Genomic DNA, 12,079 nt, shown 5'->3' on the forward strand with positions numbered 1-12,079 from the left:
TGAGGAGAAGGAAGAGAGTCCGAGTCCCAAAACCTCAAAAGTAGGAAGCCAATAGTGTAGCCTTCAGTCTGTCACAAAACACCTGAGAACCCATGGCAAACCACTGGTATAAACCCAAAGAGTCAAAAAGCTAAAGATCTTGGAGTTCGATGTTCTAGGGCAGAAAGCATCCAGCACGGGAGAAAGATGGAGGCCAGAAGACTAAGCCAGTCTAGTCCTTCCATGTTTCATGCTGTTATCCTAGCCATGCTGGCAACTGATTAAATGGTGCCCACCCAGATTGACAGTGGCTCTGCCTCTTGCAGTCTGTTGACTCAAATGTTAATCTCCATTGGGAATACCCTCACGGGCACATCCTGGAACAATGCTTTGCATCCTTCAATTTAATCAAGTTGACATTCAATATTAACCATCACAGAGACTGTCTCAGAGTTTTGATATATGGAACATCTATTTAATATGGAGAGATTAATGTGATTATTCTGGATTCAACTAAGATGTGCTATTCCATATTCATTAAACATTATAATAACATTCCAGAAACTAAAATCGGAATTATTTTTTATCTTTATATTTACTTACTTAGTAATTTTAAATTTTGGTAAGAGTATATATTTCTGTTTTAGAGCTATAAATGCCACTGCAGAATTTGCTTTAAAATGCCAATATAACCTTCAGCTTTGTATTAGGATATAGAAAACTGGAAAGACTATCATTTAGACCCTTACAACAACAAAAATGTGGGTTCTCTGCAAGATTGCAACTTTCTTGAACACATCAGAGAGCAGAACTCACAGGGAAACAAACTAACCCAATGTATAAGCAAGACACTCTTTCAAAGGGAGAAAGGATATGAACACTAGCTTTTCTAAGGAAGAACAAAGCTATCATATAACCTATTAAGAATTTTTAGTAAATATAACTAATTTTTGAATACTGATTATGAGCTATTATGAAAGTATAGAAACCCTGGATACTGCAGACACAAGATAAATCACTCCAACTCATAGGCTCTTCTCCACAGACATCATTAGGTACTTCTAATAAATACTGGGGACAAGACCAGAGACCAGAAGGAACATTTCTTATGGTGAAGGCCTGAGGAAGGGGAATAGCAACTGCTGTGTGGATGGCATGAAACCTTGCTTGAATACTTCTTCTCTGTTTCCCCATGGGAGAAAAGTCTTAAACAGTTTGGGTAAGTGCAGTAAGCCCTGTCCCACAGAGAATACAAATAAATACGTATCAAAACAGAGGAAAAAAAAAACAGAAAAACTTCTTACAGAAGGGACAGAAGAATGTCCTAGGACCAGATTAATAAAGATTTTCTACCACTAGGGGCTAAGGCACAATCACTGAGAAAGACCAACCATTGAGACTGAGAAACACATCAGCTGCCTAAGACTAAGATTGAACCAGAACGACAGAGAAGGTCTCCTCCTTCTGCCCTCAGAGCTACCAACTATGAAATAACAAGTATATTTATTTATTTATGTTATATTTATTGGAATATATTTATTGGAAATATATTCCAGTATATTTATTGGGAAAGAGCAAGACCATGAAGAGGTATTCTCTTTGTAATGTAGGCACAAAGGGAAGCCTTAAATTAAGAATTGATTGGATGTTACAAAAATTCTCTAGCCCCAACCTTAAATAGAAGGTAATGCTGTAAGGACTTGAAGAGTGGTAATGTACTGAGTAAAATCATAATAACAAAAAAAATTCAACTCAGCTCAACTCTTAACTAGATTTAATCAATCCTCCACAAAAAAGCTAGAAAATAAAGGGGGAAGCCCATTTTGAAGAATGAATAAGATGTAACTCAGTCTGTATTGCCTAACAAAAGGTATATTTTTAACTAAAAATTATGAAACATGCAAATGAATAGAAAAAATTAAAATGTAGTTAAAAGATAAAGTTATCAGTAGAATTAGACTATGACCCTGATATTTGAATAATCATATGAGAAATATAAATAATATGTTAAAAATTCTCCTGGAAAAATGTATAATATGAATGAACAGATGGTGAATTTCAGCAGAGATATAGAAAATATAATAAAATTAAATAAAAATGGTAGAAATGAAAATAGAGTGAGAAAGATAAATAATACCTTCAATAATATCATCAATAGACTTGACAGCTGAGAAAATAATTAGTGAGTCTCATTGTAGGTCAATGGTTATCATCAAAATTGCATCACCAAGAAAAAAATATTTAAAAAATTAAGAATCCAAGATATATGAAGCATTTTTTTTGTGTGTGTGTTCTAATATCAGTTACTGGAATTTCAGAAGAAAAAGAGACAAAGTGAAAGATTTTGGGAAAGATAAGAGCAGATAATTTTCTAAAAGTAATGAAAGGCACCAAACAATATATCCAACATCTCAAAATCTCATACAAGATTAAACAAGATAGCCATTCTCTACCCAAAACAAACACACACACACACACACACTATATATATATATATATATATCTCCTAGTAAAACTCTTGAAAACTAAAGACAAAATTAAATCCTGAAAGTAGTCTGATTGAAAGTCATATTACATATAAAGAAACAAATACAAGAATTATACCAGGTTCTGCTGGGGCAGTGGCTCACACCTGTAATCCTAGCACTTTGGGAAGCTCAGGTGGGCAGATCACTTGAGGCAGGAGTTTGAGAGAAGCCTGGGCAACGTGATGAAACCCTGTCTCTACTAAAAATACAAAAATTAGCTGGGCCTGGTGGTGCACACCTGTAATCCCAGCTACTTGGGAAGCTGAGGCACAAGAATTGCTTGAACCTGGGAGCTGAGATCATGCCACTGCACTCTGGCCTGGGTGACAGAGCAGCAAGACTCTGTCTAACAACATAAAAAAAGAATGATACCAGGCTTTTTGTTAGAAATTATTATGCAAGTCAGAAGGCAATACAATAATGTCTTTAAAGTGAGAAAATGGGAATAAACTGCTCAACAATATTTTCTATGTAGCAAAAAATCCTTGAAATATAAAGGAGATATATTAACTTTCAGAGAAACAATAGAGAAAATTTGTTGCCATTATTTCTGTCCTCCACAAATGTTAAAAGTAAGTTCTCCAGGTGGAATGAAAATGACATCAAAGAAAAACTTTCATCCACACAAAGAAATAAAGGAGCATTCTAAGTGATATAATTGAAGGCAAATACAACATTATTTACTAAATATTTTAATTGCTCTAAAAGATGGTTGCCTAAAGTAAAAAAGGTATCAACGGATATTGTATTCATAACCTACGTAAAAGGTAAGATATATTATGATAATTGTGTCAGAAAAGATAAAAGGCGTAAACTGTTTAATAAGGTGCTTATACACACAAAATTTTACAATATTATTTGAAGGTGAACCATGATTATCTGAAGATTTATATTGTAAACCCTGTGGTAATCTACAAAGACATTTAAAAAATAGATATAAATAATAAGCCAATATTAGAAATAAAATGGAATTATAAAAACCATCCACAACTTCCAATTTTCAGGAAACATAGAAAATACATATATATATGTGTGTGTGTATATGTATATATTTGGTTCTTGTTTAACAGTAGAAATAATATATATAATTATACTATATTACTGTTAATTATATATTTATTGTATTTGTATTATATGTTATATAATTTATATATTTATTAATTATATAATTATGTATCTCTATTATATTATTTCTATTATTAAACACAACTAAAAACTGTGGACATTATGCATAAAACAAATATAAGAAGACTCCAAATAGTGGAGAGAAGAAGGAAGACCTACCTAGGGACCTTGGAACTCAAGAAATTTCATGGTGGTGAGTTTTGTGATATTTATTTTTTGCCTCAGATATATTTGAATTAGAGGTGAAGAAGATGGCAACCTGGAAGCAACAATAGTCACAAACAAAAAGAACAAAAAAAGCAAATAACATCCTGAAGTCTCTAGCTAAAAGCCCAGAAAAGTGGTAGCCAGGCAAGATGGAAAATACTTAAACAATATTTTCTCTACTCCAGCCAAGCACTACAGAAAAGTCTATGGCCCCATCTGCATCTGTAACAACAAAAATCAGATGGAAAGCCTAGGCTTCCACCCTTATGAGACTATAATATAGTATTCCTAAACTGCACTGAGGTAGTGTTGGAGAAGTTGGAAGCCAGGACCTTCATTCCTGCTGGGCACTAACAAACACATGCTTGTAGGTCAGTACCATGGGAAATGCCTAGGTTTTATCCACACTAAGCAGTAACAAGGGTCACACTCCTTCCAAATGGTGTCAAAGGATGCCTAGAGAAGAGTCGGAACTTTCATTGTCACCTAGCAGTAATGAGATCAATCGAACCCAATCACAGTGCCAGTGGAGACCTCATGGAAAGGCAGAATTCCCACCCTCCTCACTCAAAAATAATGATGAAACCTCCTCTTCTCAGGTGTCAACAAGGTCACCCAAGATGCCTGTGGAGAACCTGGTCTTCTCCATTCTTCTGTCAGCAATAAGGTGGCAACCCCCTTCCATTGCCAGTGTGGTATCAGAAAAACTCAGCTAAAACTGAAAACATAAACACAACTGTAAATTTTATAAAATAATATAAAAATGACCAATATTCAATTGAAACTCATTCATCATGCCAAGAATCAGCAAGTTTTCAAACTGAATGAGAGGGGCAATCAACACATACAAAACTAAGGTGACAGAAATGTGGAATTATATAATAAAAATATTAAAGCAGCCATGATAAAAATGCTTCGATAAGCAATTACAAACATACTTGAAGCAAATAGAAAACATAGAGAGTATCAGCAAAGAAATGTAAAATCTCACCAAAAATAGAAAATATGAATAAGAACCAAATGGAAATTTTAAAACTAAAAAAATATTATAACATAAATGAAAAGCTCAGGAGGTCGACCCAGTAGCAGAATGGAGAGGGAGAGGAAAGGATCAGTGAACTGGAAAATAGAATAATAAAATTAACAATTCTGTATAAAGGAAAAACTAGCCAGGAAAAAATGGATACCGTTTTAGAGACCCATGGGAATATAATGAAAATTCTAGCACAATTTTGTAATTGGAATAATGGAAGAAGAGGAGAAAAGGTTTAGGACTGAAAAAGTATTCAAAGAAATATGACTGAAAACTTTCTAAATTTGACAGGAGATATAAAATCTACATATTTAAAGAAAGTGAGCGAATCCCAAATAGGATAAACACAGAGAAATCTATACCAAGACACATCATAGTCAAAGTTCTGAAAGCTGGAGGTAAAAACAAATTTTTGAAAGCAGTAAGAGAAAAATAACACTTTGCCTATAAAGGGAAAACATTTACATGATACCAGATTTCTCTTCAGAAGCCATGGAAGACAGAAGAAAATTGCACAATATTTTTCAAGTCCTGAAAGAAAAGAACTGTCAACACAGGCTCCTAAATCTGTAGAAAATATCCTTCAGGAATGAAGAGAAAATTAAAAAAAAAATTAAATGAAGAAAGATTAAAATTTGTTACTAACAGGCCTACTCTAAAAGAATGGCTAAAGGAAATTCTCCAAACAGATAGGAGGCAATTAAAAAAAAAAATACTTTGGGATAGTAAGGAAGGAGAAAGTACACAGTAAGAAAGAAAATGACACAGAAAGTACACTTTTCTATGAGTTTTCTAAATTGATTTAGATGTTTGCAGCCAAAATTATAGCACTGTCTAATGTGGCTCTAAATATATGTAGAAAATATTTAAGATATTACATTATAAATGGAAGAGTAAAGAGATGTGAGGAAGGTAGAATTCTTATACTTCACTCAATCGGGTAGGATGATAATAACTGTAGACTGTGGCATGTATACTTCTATGTCATATATATTTATATATAAATATGTCATACATGTACAATATATATAATTAGATCTAGATCAACCACTATAAAGCTATAAAAGAGATACACTGAAAACACTATAAGTAAATCTAAATGGAATTCAAAAAAGTGTTCAAGTAACTTAGAGAAGGCACAAAAAACAAAAGAGTGAAACAAAAAAATAGAGCAAGCAAGATGAACACACATTAAATATAATCCCTCTACTGAATAACAGCTTTGTTTCAAGTGGGAACAGAAAATGTACTAAGACAATATCCTGGGCTACAAAAAAACCCAAACAATTCAGACAAAAAATTGAATAATGTAGAGTGTGTTTCTAGCCACAATGAGATCAAGCTAGTAGTTAAAAATAACAGAAAAACATGCAAATAGTTGGGAGATGGGGGAAAAAATACCACTTCCAAGTAATCGTGGATCCAAGAGGAAGCTGAAATTGATAACCTAAAATATTATGGAGTTGAATGAAAATGAAAATCACCTATATCACAACTTTGGTCACATAATTAAAGCAGTACTGAGAAAAAAATTATAGTATTAAATATGTATATACATTACAAAAGAAAAAAATGAAGTAAAAAATCTAAGCTCTTACATGAGAACTTAGAAGAAGATTTTTTAAAAATCCAAGCAACAGAAAGGAAATTGTAAAAATCAAAATAGAAATCAATGAAATTGAAAACATAACATAGAGTAACTCAGTGAAATGAAAAGCTGGTTCTCTGAAAATAATCGTAAAATTGATTAAGTTTTATCATGACTGGCAAATAAATGAGAAAAGACACAAATAACCAACAGTAGAAATGTTATAGGAAAATCTCTTTAGACCCTACAGACATCAAAAGGCTAATAAAGAAATTCTGGGGCCGGGCGTGGTGGCTCAGGCCTGTAATCTCAGCACTTTGGGAGGCCGAGACGGGCGGATCACGAGGTCAGGAGATCGAGACCATCCTGGCTAACAAGGTGAAACCCTGTCTCTACTAAAAAGTACAAAAAACTAGCGGGGCGAGGTGGCGGGTGTCTGTAGTCCCAGCTACTTGGGAGGTTGAGGCAGGAGAATGGCTTAAACCCGGGAGGCGGGGCTTGCAGTGAGCTGAGATCCGGCCACTGCACTCCAGCCTGGGCGACAGAGCGAGACTCCGTCTCAAAAAAACAAAAACAAAAACAAACAAACAAACAAAAAAGAAATTCTGTAAATTTCTGTGAAATAAAAATTTAACAGCATAGAAGAATTATACCAATTCCTACATAGGCAAAAACTAGCACAACTCATTAATGTGAAATAGGTAATTTAAATAGCCCTAAAACTATTAAAGGCAGAAAACGAGTAAAGATATAGAAGGTCAGAACAATGTTGTCAATCAATTTCTTCTACTTGACATTTTGCAGAACATTCTACTATACGAAAGCAAAATAAGCTTTTAATGTGCATATAGGATATTCACATAGAGAGACCATATTCTGGATCAAAAGTGAAAAAAATATGTTGAAAGTGAAACTATTTTGACACATCATAAATATTATACGATGGAATTGTGTTAACATGACCAAAAATGGTTTTAAATACCAGGAAGACAAATAGAGTGAAAAATGTCAAATTCAATATGTTTTTGAAAAATTTTGCGGATTAAATGTTATATTTGGCTTGATTACATGGATTTTAAGACACAGTATTTCAAATATTTTTATAAGAAAAATGAACCATACTTTAAGTGCTAGTAGTCAAAATCTTAAATTTTATAAAATAAAGTTGATCCTAGAGACAGAGAATAAAATATCACAGAATTGGCTTTGGGATGCTTATAATAGGACTATTCCTGAAAAGTTCCACTATGAGCTAAAGAAAAGCAAACTAAAGCAAGTAAACAACAACAGCAATCACTCCCCCACTATAATCTCCCCATTTATATGGAAGACATTTCAACATTAATGATTTTAAGGTAAGTGCACTGAGGGATGCAGTTAGAATAGGACTGTGCAGTTTGGAGTTGGTAGGATTCCATTAGAGCGACCAGAGCACTTAAACTGTCATAAACTCTAGTCACTTAGCAGGAGACTAAGGAAAGAAAAGCTAATCTTAAGTGATGGAGGCAAGAGGTTTAAATAATGGATTTCAGGGGATAGTTTGGCCAACAATAGGAACATACTCAGAAAACAAGTAAGCTGGGAGATCAATTTAAAGAACTTACCCAGCAGTTAGCAGGAAGGGATAAAGCAACATAACAAGGGGATAGACATTGAGGTGTCAACATCAGTATAATTGGAGTGCCAGGATCACAAATAATTCAACAATAATGAGAAAATATCTGAATAAATAGTACCTAAGCATTTCTTACAATCAGAGAAAAATAATACTTCAATTTGTAAAAATGTATATAATATCTATAAGTGTCATGTATGGTGAGGTGTCATATATACCAATTATAGAAAAGTTCAGATCAACAAAGAAAAGCAGATCGCCTTCTGAGGAACATGATTCAGCAAAGTTGGACTGGTGACTTCCACAGCAGATTGAATATGAAGTCAGCAAATCATATTTTTAAATGCCTCATGTACATACCCTTTTTAGTTTGATTCCACTGTTATTTGGAGCCAAAAAATTAGATTTGAGGAAACTACTAGCATTGTAGTTGGTTAATAAACAATTATTTTTATTTGATATCAATTTTAACCTGAGCTGTGTGTTCCGTTAAATTTCATGGCAGAGTGAAATCCCTTTGAACTCATGACTGTAGAGGTACTTAAGTTGGGAACAGTGACAAACCAAGGATAGATGTGGTGTGGAGGGAAAGGTAGTGGGTTCAGTATAAATAGATACCATATATACTATAGACACAAAATATAGATAATTATATAATAGAATAGTAGTTTTGGATAAGAGGTCTACAACAGAATCGCCTTGTTATTTTTACTTCTCTTTCAAATAGGGTGAAATATTAGAAAAGTGAAATCCATGCTATAAGCATGAAAACAATCTGAATAAAACAATTTTTAAAAATGTATTAATGAGCTGACTGTTTAATGATGAAAACCTCAAGGTCAAAGCTGGTAAAAGGGAAAAGGGATCCAGATAGATACATAGGTCACTGAAGTAATTTTCCCTCTTGTATATGCTGAAACTGAAGACCACAGAACTTTGATGTCAGTGCCTCAGAATTGCAGAGGAAAGGAGGTAAGACCTAGGGCTTATTCAAGTGAAGAGCCCAACAGAATCAAACCCACTCCTGGCACAAAGTTGACCCTGAAATATAGAGCCCTCCATGAAAATGTGGATTAAAAATAAATCTGATATGCTTGACTACTGCTAGGGGATTATTTAAATCAAAACAGAGCCCTGAGTGAAAGTGAAAAAACCTTTCTCAGAAATAATTCATGATCACATTCTAGACTTCATCTGCACATAGAAACCTAGTCTGCGTAACCCTAGTGTCTTAAGGGGCCTTTGTGGGGGAAAAAAAATCATGTGTCCCGTTAGTGTTCTCATGATCTTGGAAAGAGCAAACAAATTTTCTCTCGAAAAACCCATCTTTATCTGGGCAGTAAAGCTTTCTTACAGACTAAATCCAAGAGCTAGAGCTATGACTTTGTCAGTCAAAAATCACTGAGTTTTTATTTTTTCAGTCAAAAAAGAAAAATATCAAGAGAAAAAAGCAACTAGGAATTAGAGAACACTGAGCAAATCTAAAGTTTGAATCTTCAGAAGTGTAAATGTCAACTGAAGAAAATAACATGAGTTGTTAAGTACATTTGAATGATTGCAAATATAGGTAAAGATTAAGAAACTAAAAAGTAAAATAATTGAAACTAAAATTAAAAACACAATGAACGAGATTAATGACTTGTAAGATAAAGTTCAGAAAAAAATAGGCCGGGCGCGGTGGCTCAAGCCTGTAATCCCAGCACTTTGGGAGGCCGAGACGGGCGGATCACGAGGTCAGGAGATCGAGACCATCCTGGCTAACACAGTGAAACCCCCTCTCTACTAAAAAATACAAAAAACGAGCCGGGCGAGGTGGCGGGCGCCTGTAGTCCCAGCTACTCGGGAGGCTGAGGCAGGAGAATGGCGTGAACCTGGGAGGCGGAGCTTGCAGTGAGCTGAGATCCGGCCACTGCACTCCAGCCCGGGCGACAGAGCGAGACTCCGTCTCAAAAAAAAAAAAAAAAAAAAAAAAAACGTCTAGGAAGCATAATGAGAAAGAGATAAAAGTATAAAAGGAAAGAGTTGAGAGGGAAAACTGGACAAAGGATACAGTTGAAGAAATAATGATTGAGAATTGTCTTAGTCTGCTCAGGCTGCCATTGCAAAATAGATAGGTTTGGCTGTACAGGCAACAAAAATTTATTTCTCACACTTCTGCTATATAGAAGTCAAAGATCATGATGCCAGCAATATCTAGTGTTTGATAAGGTAAGAAAGAAGAGAGATTAAAAAAAATTCAGTGCAATTAGCACAAAATTAAAGTGATAGAGATAAATCTAAATGTGGCAGTAAATTATAATAAATGGAAATGAACAAAATGCTTTACTTAAAAGGGAAATATTTCCAGAATAATTTCTTAAAAATCAAAATACATGTTACCAGAGTAATATGCAAAACCTATATGCAGAAAGTTGAAAGAACGAGGAAACATATGCTATGAAATTTATAATCAAATTAAAGCTGGCATAACTATATTAATAATAGATGATACAGACTTTAAGGCAAAAAGCATTACTAGGGAAATAGAGAATCTTTATATACTGATGCAGGTTTCAATCTATCAGGAAGATCATCAATTATAAATCTGTATAACAGCCTCAAAACATATAAAGCAAACACTGACAGAACTAGAGACTAATCGACTAACTTAGTGAGAAATTTAACACACCTCTGTCATTAATTGATAGATAAAATGCTCAAAAAATCAGCAAATATATAGACGAGCTTAAAGAGACATTTTTAATCAATTCTGCAAGGACAAAGCAAAAAGTTGATGAACTTATTCTTTCTGTAAAACAATGAACATACAAGCAAGATAACTAAAGTAAACTCTTTCAGAAGTGTGATGAGTAGACAAAGCCACAGAATAAACTGAAAATAGGGAAACTGCTAATCCTCGATAAGACAGCAGAGTCTATATTGTTTTAATTTAGGGTGATTCCCATCCCCCTCCCTATTTCAGTGGCACTGTTGCCAAAAGTTGACAGCAACCTAGAAAACAGAGATATCAGACGCTTTTGGAGATCTGTTAAAAGAACAATCTCTAGGGCATAGTCAATATTTTATCTGAATTTGAGTTCCCTGAGATATTTCTATTCTCAAGAATGTGGAGGCTGTTTGATTTTGACTCAGAGCTCAACTCAGCAGAACAGTCTAACCCTAAGGCATTTCCAAAACAATAGCAAACGGATGGCAAGCATCATAGTTGCCCTGAGGCTGTGATTTCACTTGGGGCTAACAAGAGCCTGTATGGGAATTGAAAAGGGAGTTTTGGAAAACTAGGTGATCATAGGGAGCTTTAAAAAGATCTGACATATGTCCGAGAATCTGAAAGTTTGTGTATATGCACATACACAGAAAAATATATGGAAAAATAAGAAAGCACTGGCCACTGTCTTACTTAAGGCCTTTAGCAAACAGAAACTAAAAGCTAAGGCTGTTCTGTAAAATGCCTACCTGAAGTTAAAAGGTATACCTGCTCACAAGACTCCCATTAACAAAGAAGAGAAGATACACAGGCAAAGCACTTAAACTCTGACAAATGATTGGAATATAATTTAGCTGACCGCTAAATTATACTGACCCAAATACGACTGTTAGGGAACCAGGCTTAAAAATAAAAACAATAACTTAAAAAGAAATACTAACTGTGAACTCTGTGGCCACACATTACAGAGAATACAGAATCTAAAATTAATTCAGGAAAGTCTTTAAAGAAATACCAGCAATAAGAAAAAACACCTCAATAACAGAAGTAGAAAAGTCTTACATCAGAATGGCTTTTTTACATTATCAAGAATGTCCAATTTTTAACAAAATGTACTAGACGTGGAAAAAACAGAAACATAAAACAAACATAAAATGTCAGCAGAATCTGTGACTGAGGGGGCCTGAATTTTGGATTTAGTAAATAAAGACTTTCGTAAACCAAACATAAAATTCTAAGTCCTCCAGCTAACTGAATGGTCCTGTCCTCTTGCCCAAAGCTTTTTTTTTTTTTTTTT

The sequence above is a fragment of the Colobus angolensis genome, unplaced genomic scaffold (genome assembly GCF_000951035.1).
Source record: "Colobus angolensis palliatus isolate OR3802 unplaced genomic scaffold, Cang.pa_1.0 Scaffold118, whole genome shotgun sequence".
In the NCBI taxonomy this organism is placed as follows: domain Eukaryota; kingdom Metazoa; phylum Chordata; class Mammalia; order Primates; family Cercopithecidae; genus Colobus; species Colobus angolensis.